Source organism: Aquila chrysaetos, chromosome 10, assembly GCF_900496995.4.
Source record: "Aquila chrysaetos chrysaetos chromosome 10, bAquChr1.4, whole genome shotgun sequence".
NCBI lineage: Eukaryota > Metazoa > Chordata > Aves > Accipitriformes > Accipitridae > Aquila > Aquila chrysaetos.
The window spans coordinates 8465581-8477630 of NC_044013.1; the positions used below are offsets into that span (position 1 = coordinate 8465581).

Genomic DNA, 12050 nt, shown 5'->3' on the forward strand with positions numbered 1-12050 from the left:
CTGTCTTCTAAGGAATGGTAAGGTCACACGACGACACTACAGAAAGCACCACAAAGGGGTTCAAAGAAGAAGTCTTGCTGCAGTCTTGGGGAAGTTTTTGCAGACATGTTCCAATCTCTTCACTGAATGCCTTTTTCTTTGGAGTGACTTCTTCAACCTCCCCAGCTCCTCCAAACACTGCTGCCATTTCTGGGCTAAATCCACTGCATAGATAATCACGTTGAAGTGTTGCACCCATGGAATTTCCCGGCCCAAGAGACTTGGCGCCTGCAGAGTTGTTCTCCTACAAAAAGTCTCTTACATGTAAGAATACTTGACGTAACACATAAAGGGTGCATTATACCTTCAAAACACAGCAAGAGATATTCACCTAAAAGTAGACAGCATTAAAAAGGATGGATTTAAAACACCTACTTTGTATTCCCCTCAGGAGACTATGAGGACATGACTTAACTGTTGACGACCCTGCTTTCCTGGAGACTAAGTAACTGTGCTCACTGCCTATCCTCAGACTTCGCCTGTGACAGCTTGTAATAAATGGTAATATCCTCTATTCTCTTCTGCAGGAGACCTTTTTAACTGATCAGTGTGTTGATCTTTGTCACACTAACCATGCAGTAAGAGATGGAGCCAAGAACCCAGGCATAGTGTTTTTCAGGGTGCCTCTCAGGCAGCCACCATGCTGCCTCTTCCATAGCCCTTTTTGGTTACATCCTGCGAAATTAAATCCGTCACAGCAAGCTGCTGTATGATAGTCACAAACAGATACTTCCCAGCTTTCTGTAAGTTTCTGGGTTTTGCACATTCCTTTTTATATATGTAGATATACATATATATGTAGATAGATACATGCACACACAAGCACACCCATATATAGTCACACATATTTATGCACACACACACACACACAGGCCTGCTTCAATGACTTGTAGAAGACAAAGGCAAACTGTTTTGCTTCTAAAACTTGCAAGAGAAGCCTTGCAAGGTACGATGGAAAATCCCTCTCAGTTAAGCTACCTGTTCCGTCACATAACAAAAAAATTAATTTGCTAAAGCCTTTGCGGAAATCCTAATGTGATCTTTTGCTTAGGCCAAAGGTCCAGGACTTTCGATTTTTATTTTCAACACATTCATTAATCCTTGTGACTGTGGATTAAGTACCCAGTTATCGGCCTCTAAATGAACCTTTGAAATCCTAGAAAAAGTAGCATTATACGCTAATTTTCCTTCACTTAACAGGCCCTTTTTGTTAAGCCTTTGCATCTTTCATTTGAGACTGTGAGGAACATTACAGTTGACTGGAAGAATGGGAAGGAGAACTTACACCAACTGAACACAGTCATGCTCTCTTTTAGGAGGCTATATCACAGTATAAATATTTTATTTTTTTAAAAAAATCGCCAAAAATTACAATATGTTTTTAAGGAGTAACTGATATTTTACCCTATTTAGTTGTCAGTTAACATATCATATATGATGCAAAAAAAAAAAGCATCTTTTAATTGCCTTTAAAATAGAAAAGTAAAGAAAAACACTAGAGGATGTGTAACTTCTGTGTTTTACTATTTTTTTTTTAGTACTAAGAAATAGAACTGATAATCATGATTAAAAAATGATCAAAAATGCTAGTATCATTTCTCAAGGGAATCAGAAATGAATTTCTGATTCAAATATATGTATTGAACATGGGTGGCCAAGTTAACCCAAGTCCTGTTTGGGAGAAGAATACAAACTGCTTTTTTCAGGTCAACCTCTGGCCCATACTTTGTCTACAAACACCAGCGAGAAAAACAACATAATAAATACCCATAAAAGTCTTTTTTACTATAAACCAGATTAAGTTATGATTACTTTTGGGATGATGAAGAATGTGACTAGCTTGTCTCTTAAATCCACGTTCAAACTGTTTCAAAGTTAATTAAGAGATGAGTAATTGTTTAGAAATCTCTAGAATAATAAAATATAACAACTTATAGCACAAAAGCAGCCCTTAAAGAAAAGAGTGGGGAGTATTTCACTTCACCAGAAGTAACAGTTGAGTATGTTTTATGATCACTGTAACAACTAGCATGCCCTTGAGACTGTGCAATTCCGAATTTCTAATATAATTTGTAGGGGGAAAATTAGGACAAAATGCAGTAACATTTCAAGTACAGTCTCTCAGTATTTTAAAATTTTATGAAGTATAAGGACTAGGTTAATATGGAATGAGTCATGTTTTTAAGAGAAGCAGTAACACAGACCTGTATTTTAAATCGTAACTACAAACATGCCCAACTAATACAAAATAAAAAGAAATCGGAGTAGGTTTTTGTTGGAAAAAGGTCAACAACAACAATGAAAATTTAGCAGTAATAGAAAAGGCTGAGAGCACTTCTAGTTTCAGCTTTGGAAAGTTAAAACACCAGGCTAAGTGACCAGGTAAAAACGATGCCTTCCCACTCAAAAACTCCATTCCCACCAGCTGAACTTCATCCCAAATCAATATAAACTTTACACGTATGAACTCTGAGCCTAAACATCAGGCTACTAAATGACATACACAACTTGGTGCAGATCTTCTGATTTCAGAGTTATATTTGCTTTACTTAGTGCCAAATATATGCTGCATTACATTTCACTCCATGATGTTGTCTTCAAGAGTCAACAGAATCACTTACTACGCTTCAAAGTAAAGCAGTTACATCTAAGCAAACTCTCTTGGAGTGTCATCTTGCTCACAGGGCAAAGACAGTGGAGTTGCAAAGGTGTAAGTGAGGCTATAATTTATTTACATATTCTTTAGATCCATGCCCACACTCAAACCAAAGGAACCCAGCTCAGCTCTCATATCCCAAATTGAGTTTTCAAAGCTAGTGGTTAGAAATACTATCCCTTTAACTTCTGTACTGAGCACAATGATTTAGAGATGCTTGAAATACAAAACTCAGGCTGGCACTTTATGAATTTATTTCTTAAGGCTAATGCTGCAATTACTATTCTCGTATGCCTCAACTGTGACAACACAAGATACCAAAACTGCTGAAAAAAAGATTATTTGATCAAAGCTGAAGCAGTATGTTCCAATCCTTCTCTTCAGACCTCACCTCTGCCTTCTATCTACACAACTATCAGGAAGCATAAGTAAACCATAAAGACAATCTGCAAACATGAACCTCCAATAGTCTATAACATTGAGCAATATTCCAGAGGTGGAATAAGAAGATTGCACCAACCAAGCCCCTTTCTAAGGGAGCTAAGATTTTTTAGCTTCACTAGCCTTATGCCATCAAACGTGCTGAAACAAAATACACCTGGCACTGCGCAGATTTTTTAGAGGAGAAGCCGTTAGTACTGAAACAAACTGCAGAGAGCACCCAAGTGGGGGCAACAGAGCACTCAGCTGGGCTACAGCTTGCCCCAAACAGGCTCTTGGCCAAAAGAGGAAGCAAAACCAGCCACCCACAGGATGAGCTGTGTTATCGTCAAGTCACACTTCTTGCTTCAAAATTAACATGCTAACCCACCTTCCACACGACAAAATCCAGATACAATTTTAGTATTTTTATCAAACAGAATAATGGCCTAGATGTTTCTTAAAAAATTAAAATAATCCACTTGTGTACTAAAAAGTAGGTATTCTAAAAATACTATCTCCAATACAAGACAGTTTACGGTGTATCTGCAGGAAGGAACCACACCACCTTTAGTCAGTTAAAAAGGTACTTACCATTGGCAGTGCATTGATATGCGGAAGTTTTCCTTTCGGGTGCCTCTTGCCACAGAAAGGTGATGCTGACAAGGAAGTAAGGAGACAAAATAGGAAACATTAATATTTATTATTTTGAAAACGGTGGTGTTAACACAATAAAACGTTATCCAGTATGGGCCTTCATAGCTCTCGCAGCCTATTCTGTTCACGGAGCTGAGGGATTACCGCTGAATTTGTACACAGCCTAAAGCAGCAGCGATCAGGCACAGAAGAGCAGGCAGAGCTGGGGTTTTGCATATATCCTGTCACTACCCACATCACACGAACTGCTCCTGTGGGGAGCCTGAAACACAGACCTTTGAACAAATAAGCCTGTTGAATGAATACTTGTACCATCAGACCTCTAGACAGTCGCACCCATTCAGCAGGAGCACACACAAACAAAACAACCCGTGTATAGAAATCCTGATGTCTGGATTTTGCCTTAGCTCTCCAGAAAAAGCTTCGGGAAGCTAACTAGGAAAAGCAGGCAGCTTACAGTATCTTCTGCCCATGCCAAATTTCTTCTGGAAATAAACCTTAGCTGCCAACTTCTAAACACTCTGAAAAGCCCCAAACAAAAATCAACATTCCAGTGGTTTGACTTCCAAAATAGTTACATCCACTATGAAGCAGTGAGGAAAAAAAAAAAAAAAAAAATCCGTTTTCCTAACACATATTGCACTAAGAAACTCCTTTTATGTACACAGGTGTGCCTACGCATCCAGATAGCTACCAACTCCTGCAGTGACTTCAGTAATTAAAAAAAACAGCTCATACTAGTTGCTGGCGACATTTGACAACATGTACATCATAGAAGTCTTCCTAGTGCACTATTCAAGAGAAATCTTTTCCATCTTCAAAAAGTGAACAAAAACATAAGCCAAAAAAAAATCCATGTTCTCCTACATTTTAGTAATTTTCTTTACATATCAATAATAATTTATGCATCTAACGATAAAGTAGTTACGCAAACACATTTTGATGTCCAAATACATGCTAACTCCAGCCTCTGTAACATCCACTTTTATTCAGTAATGACAAACAATTTTTATTCACACTAATATTTCTGAGCGGTTGCTCTCCATGCAAATACTTGCCAGACTACTTTTCTTTAGTAAATAATCTAATCGCCCACTCAAAGAGCAGGAAGGGGGACAGATGGACATGGGTGACTAATGAAGAAGTATCAGACTATTTTTAGATTAAACTATTTACAAGGCATCTGTAAACTGTGTTCAAAAACTTCTACTATGAGTAAAGAATAACTACGGTTTTGGGGGCTCATGATCAACACAGAGTTCTTGCATGCAATTTTCAAGCTCAGCCAGTAGGAAACGGTTTATTATAAAGTCATTTTTGGACCCAGCCAAAAAAAAAAAAAGAGCTGCAGCAGTTGGGGTTATTGTATTCTTAGAAGATCTCACCGCACCACCAAGGCAAGTGCAAGCAAGAGGAGAGGCGCTGCAGAGGATGTTGAAGAATGCAGGAATGCTGGGAATTGAAAGAATTTGCAAACATGGTCTTGTTTCCTTGCTTAGTTGTACTGGTGCTGCAGAAATTATGTAAATAGGCTGAGGAAAACTCCACTCCTCAAGTGGCACAGTTTCCTATGTGGAGCTCCTTGGAAAGGTTGTTTTTCCACACCCAGAGCTGCAGACCAGCAGAGAAGAGAAAGCTTTATCACCTCGTTTGGCAGACCCCATAAAAAAACCCTACTTGCTAATAACCAGAGTTTTCCTTAAAAACAGAACAAAACACCAACTGACCAATATTTTTTTAAGAACAGCCTAAATCATTAGGAAAGCTGTGTGCAGAGAAAGGCAGAGGAGGGCTCTGCTGCCCCGTTCCGAGCGTGCCACTTGGTTTGGGTTATTTCATTTGGGAAGGAACATGGCAAACATAAATAAAAGGATGATTGCACAAACATAAACCATTTTCTTCAATGAAAAAAGGCTTTCTTCAGTATACACTGCCCAAACTGTCTCCTTCCAACACCTCTTTGCCCTTGTGCAATCTTCTGAGTGCAGTACTTATCGTCGAAGCCAGAGAAGGAAACCTTTCCGTCTGATCTGTGGAAGAGGCTTCTTGTCCTTCGCTTTGTATCTGAACAGGGCAGTGACACGGAAAGAAGCTGGAAGCAAAGACTCAAGAGAGCAGAGAATGAGAAAAGAAAGGGTTCACTGACTCTGCTTCATTCCTCACTCATGTTAATTGGTTGTAGGCTCCAGTTTTAAATAAGGGCGCTTGAAATGACACGTAAACATTTAGAAACTCTGCGATGTCCTTCTTCAGAATACAAGTACTGAGTACAAATGCCTCATCAGCGGCTTTTTTCGTTCCAAATTTATCCTATTGGACTTTGTCATTTTGGCATGTACCTTGAAACAATGCAGGTGACAGCTATAATTTATTGATTTTAGACTATCTCTCGCCTTTATATACCAACCTGTTACCGTGATTTAAACAGGTGACCAGGTGTAGTAACAGCTACACTATGTGACACTTAAAAATAATCCACCAGATGCCCTTGAAGTTGATAAAGCACACCTGGGGAATGCACAGTAGCTTGTGAGTTTGGATCCTTCATCTTGGAGGGGCTGGAGGGTTGACCACTGACTGATGACTAATACCTTCAGCATCGACTGAACACTGCTGCCCTCAACTTAAAAAGAAGTAAGATTTTGCTGCGTGTGTACTGAGCTGCTCCCAGCCAGCGCTCACCAGCTTTGGCCACACCGGGCTTTTCTGCACAAGAATGACACACCTGATGCCTGTGTCCCCCCATGACACCGGGCCAAAATGCTCGGTACAGTGTCCAACATCTCCTCGGGAAGAGCATCCCGCTGTGGCGCACAGAGCGGCAGCAAGCCCTGAAGCCATAAACTCAAGACCTGCTTGCATGCAGAGGTGGCAAAAAAGGTCCAGGCAACAGGTTGCACGAGACAGGCAGCTCCCATCTGCAGGGCCAAAACTAACACGCCGAACCAGCTACCAAAAAAGTAAATACCAATCCATGCTGCTAGCACAGACTGGGCTGCTGTTATCAACAAAGTAATAATCGCGCGGCACAAAGACGAAACCACAGATGAAAACAACCGTGGCACCGCACAGTGACAAATCTGGTTATAAACACATAGCACGGATGTACACTAATGTTATTCTTTACCTGTTTCCAAACATAATGAATTCAAAGCAAGGATTTCTCTAAAAGCTATTTGCAAAAACGTTTCACCATTTTCTTCTAGAAACGCCATCATTTATGCTGTTTTCTCCTACCCATCCATTACACTGGGTTCATGCTATGGCTAAAACAATGTTTTCTGCGTGAGCTTTGAATTGCTTCTGTTCCTCATGTGAACTTGTGCGCTCATGTTTTTCTTCTAATCCTCTTAGGATCACACTGTTTATACTACTTTCTGAGATTTTGGTGCTATTTGAGCTCTGACAACAAAATTTAGTCATTAGATGTTGTGCTTTGTGAATTACAAAAGCCTTCTAAGGACACAGTATCTTTTCTTCTAAATTCTCCTCGAGTATCCTGCTTTTATCTGGATTCAGTATCTGGAAAGAGCGTCCCAATCAAAATAGAATTAAAAATAACTAAATCCTGGATATTCCCCTCAGTAACTAGGCTGCAAAAAGCATCAGACAAAGCCTAAATTGAAAACTAATCACTCCATTGAATCCTTCCTTTCATTTGATTAATAGGCATATACAAAACTAGCGGTGATTCTACCACTGCCGTGCTTGGAACATAAACAGAGAAAATCAAAATTATTTCTTTTAATCACAGCTCCACAGCGATGTATGGCAATTTTTTTTAAACAATTCAGCACTTCTACAATAACATCTGCTTTTCAGATCTAACACAGAAGCTGAACTGAGACAAATACCAACTCAAAAAATTCAAGAGAAACAAACACATATGAGCAGGCAAAAAAAAAAAAAAAAAAAAAAAATCAGCACCACACACAAGACAGCATTAAAAACTGTCATCACCTGCAACTAGTTGGTCGCAGTAGAGTTCCTAGTGACAAAATAACACACGCACACTGCTCCAATACCCCACTCTGGGAGCACGCAGTGGCACAGCACTGGGAGTATGCTCAGATGGAGGCGGGGGGAAAAAAATCATCGAGGATATTTTACAAGAAGCCTCAACAGGGAACACTCAAAGTATCCAAGACCCGCCCAGAGACATATCCACCTATATTCCTCAACTCCATCTGAAACGGCTTTTCTCTGTCAGTTGAGAAATTTTTATTTCCTGATCTTTGTTCTGTCTTTAGGCCTTCATTACTTCAGAAATATGGAAAAACCTGACACAAGCTAACTTTCTGGATGTTTCAAAGAAGAAATGCTTAACTTACATATTCACATCACACAAAAGTTGCACAACTTTCCACACTTAGAAATACTCTTTCATATGCCAAGCTCCTGTATGCGTATGGACGTATATGAACCAACTATTAAAACAAACCAGGATATCTGAAGGGATAAAAAATAAGAACTGGGTAAGCAGACAACACTATTCTGGAGAAAAGATCATCTGGATACAGGAACCACTTTTCAGAAGAGCACAGAAACGGGCTTCACTGTGCAATGAGAAAGATAGGAAAAGTCAGACCAGAGCAAAAGATTATTGCAGCAGCTATGTACGAGTTTAAACACCAATTTCTATAAAAGTCAAAAATTGAGGCAATCGCAGAAAATAGCTGATAGCCCACTGAAAGGAAAGGAAGCTAAATTACTGGAGAGGAAACCATCTTAGCCAGCTCTATTAAAAATACATAACGCACCAGAGGAATCTTGTCAATACCAATCAGTTGGTAGCACTGGGGAAGGAGGGAAGGCAAGCCGTGCTGCAGCACGATTTCACTTGCAAGGCATTTAAATGAAATTCATTAGTAAGTAACCCAATTCACATAAACTGGAAGTTAAAAGATCCTAGAGAATGAAGTTAAATCCAGTCTAGACCGGGAAAGAGCATAAACAGTTATTACTCAAGGCACTGAGTGTTATGTGAAGGGACTATTGGCCTCTAGAGTAGTCACAAAATCCCACTTTCACAGACTGCTACATCTAGGATGGGGGCCCACCTATGTAAATTCAATGTAGTTTCTAATTTGTGGTGCTTGTTTGTTTTCTGAAAATAGTGGACATGATGACTAGTGACATACTGATAATAATAATAGCATATTGATAAGTAATTTTTTGTGGTTTTATTCTAGAACGGAGTTTTAAATTTAAATTCCTCACTGCAAGATTAATCAGAGAAAAGACTGAGAATAACAGCCTGTCAAACTGTGTGCTCTCAGCAGACTCACCTCAAATTGGAAAGAGAAAAAATTTTCCTTGTGTAAAAAAAAAAAAAAAAAAAAAAATCTGACATGTAGCATTTAGGGGCCACTGTTATTCTCATTAAGTTTACTATAGATTTCAAATACATACTAAGAACTGCATCAAGACACAAACAAAATATACCACTTTAAAAAAAAAAAAAAAAAAACAGAATATTTTTTTTTCCATTCCCTTTCCTCAAAGTAGGAAGAGCCATATTTCCCATGATACTAATTCAGCCTGCTCCAGCTTGCCAAATCGACTCAGCCATGCTGCTCAGCGACAACCCTTCCCTTCCCCATGCGGAGCCCGTTAACTCAATGAGCCTTCACAGCTGAACGGAGGCAGGCACCTGCTTTTGTCAACATAGCAATGTGTTTGTAGGGAACTGATAGTTGCAAGGTTACCAGGACTTTTAAATTGGTCTCCAGTTTGGGGATATGGAACAAAGCTCAAACTGCTTCCCTAGGTAAAATACCGTTTTCCCTTTCCCTGCTCCTGCTAACAGTGCCTGCCTTGTCTGTGTTCTTAAAATATTTGGAACAAAATATTCCTCTGCTTTGGGATTAATGGTGGTCTTGTATCTAGATTATGGCAAGCATCGAAATTGTTACAGTGGGGCAAAAGCACAACTGTACATGTTTCTTAAGGAGCTTAATTTATTGAATTCATTAAAATTCTGTCTCAAATGTGCCATGCTTTGGGAGGTGGGATACATGTTCTAAGTAGACATCACGTTTGGAACTGGACTCAAAACATTTAAATAAGGAAATCTCCAAAAGTAACAGGAGGACATGACAATATTGTGTTATTTTCAACCCTAATGAATGTAACCACCATTCAAGCCCTGCCTGTGTTTCTCTCAATATCGGTACCACTATCACCCTTACTTTTTTGGGCAACCAGAAGTCAAACGGGGCATTCTTCCAGGGTAAAAGTTCGATCTCCATTTTTGTCAAGCCAAGCTAATGAGCTGCAGAGGACATTTAGACAATGCACCGGGACTTGGGTTCTGCTGCAAGACACGGCGTTTGCAGACAGTTTGACGTCAACAGGCTCAAGAAGTCCTGCTGTGGCCACTGACCCTGAACATCACGTACACCCAGTGTTGTTGAAGTTGTGGCTCTCTTCCTATCTGAAAACACATTAGGAAGGCTGGTTGCCTTCCATCTGCCTTCTGCACGAGCACTTTGCAGGGTATTTGCCCTCGCAGCAAAGTATCCGGTTTAAAAACAGATGTATACCAAAATTTTCTAAAAATCCACCTTACTTGTGATATTGGGCATGTAAAAGTAATAGCACAGTCTGAAGAACTGGGATCCAAGAATTCTTTTAATACAACCCTCAAAATTATGAGTTACTTTTAATACTCCAAAGCACTTAAAAATCCATAGGTATGAAAACATTTTTCTGAAAACTTAGTCATACTGGAGGTCAAAAGTAAAGTTTGTGGTGGAGCTTGGGCTCATATACTCCAGATGTTCCTGGGATGCAGCTCCCCTAAAATAAGGTGTTTATAACACGTTCCAGATTCTTCCTAAAATTATTATTACTATTATTATTTTGTGCAAAGCCAGAGAAAAACGTAAGCCTCTCACGCTGCCAAAAAACATAATACTGACTGCCCTGAAATCATCCATTAAGCATATCAAGGAATAATTAAATATTTTTTCCAAAAAAAATGCTCATCAAAAGCTGCTGCACTTCTGCTTACAGTCCCCTCTCATTTCCCCAGGGATTTTTCAAAACTGAGTGACATTTGGTGCATGATGTACTCATGCAGTAGCACCACCTTTCTACAAAAATTCTGTGACTTGGTCATATTTTCACACAAATAACCTACAGATTAAGCTCTTTCTGTACAGGTAAACCCTGTGATTAAGCAGCAGTTCAAGTTGCCCAAGACCAAGCAACATACAAGGAGTTTTTCCCTTTTTCAGATCTCCACACCCTACCACTAGTAGACAGTATCATCTTTCCTACAAACCCTCCTGCCTCTGCCCTTCCCATGCTCCCATCATTTCTCTTAACGGGGTAATTCTACAGCATTATATGAGGGCTCTGACTCACAAGGAGTTAAAACCTACCCGGAGAGGGCTGCCGTTGTTCATGCACTGGTTGTCCAGCCATCCCTGCTAAAAGAACAACTTATTCTAACACAGCAGCTACTGAACTGTGACAAATTGCAGACTAGGGTATAGGAAAAAAGACTGTGCCTCTACTACCACGGCAAGCTTTCCTGCTCCACGAGCAGGTAAGTCATCCCTGCAGCGGGGGCTAAAAACTTTGAGGGCAGAGGGGACAGCACACTCGTTCCCAAATAAGCTGTCCATTAGAGCTCAGAAGCTGTAGCTCACCTGAAGGCTTTGGTTAAGTTTTATTCTCAAGCCACATCCTAGCCAAAACCTACCTGCTATTCTACGGGGAGACCTTGGTACCCCCCATCTACCCACTCCCAGTTGAGTGCTCTCGCCACTTCCTTTCCCCTAAAAAAATGGAAAATAATAATTTCTACCACTCAGCTCCTGAAGCATCCCGCTGCAGGGTCAGAAGAGGATAGCACTGCCTCAGGAGAGGAAGAGGGAACACAGCCCTGAAAGGGAAGAAATGCGGGAACAGCACTGCCCTATAGCTCCGTCATCAAAATACACCTCTGTTTTCCAAGGGATGGCTGGTGCCTTGGACGATGATAGGGATCCCAGCACAAAAATCTCACAGCAAACACGGAATGATGAGGTAATGTGAGTCATATCAGAAATAACACAGACACTAACTGTATAATATATATATATTATTCTGTTGTCTTTTCAAACCATTTAGATACCAGAGCTGAGAAACTATGTTTGTCTGTCACACTGATTGAATAGGGAAATAGTTGCATCGATATTAGACTTATACACGGAGTAAGAGACACCAAAACCTGTCCCAAAGAATAAGCTGCCTACAGTACAGATAAACATAGCAAAATATTTACTGC

At 40.0% G+C, this 12050-nt stretch overlaps 1 protein-coding gene across 6 annotated transcripts in view; it reads right to left on the reverse strand.

Annotated features, from left to right (window-relative positions):
- Positions 1-12050, reverse strand: part of TBL1XR1 (TBL1X receptor 1) — a 118780-nt gene that overhangs the window by 63797 nt on the left and 42933 nt on the right. For 5 of the 6 annotated variants that reach the window (XM_030027989.2, XM_030027992.2, XM_041126627.1 and 2 more), the window contains exon 2: positions 3710-3774. The gene's annotated coding sequence lies outside the window, so the exon portion shown is untranslated. Of the gene's footprint in view, positions 1-414; positions 438-3709; positions 3775-12050 lie in introns of those variants that run through there. The other variant, XM_030027990.2, reaches the window with a different exon arrangement.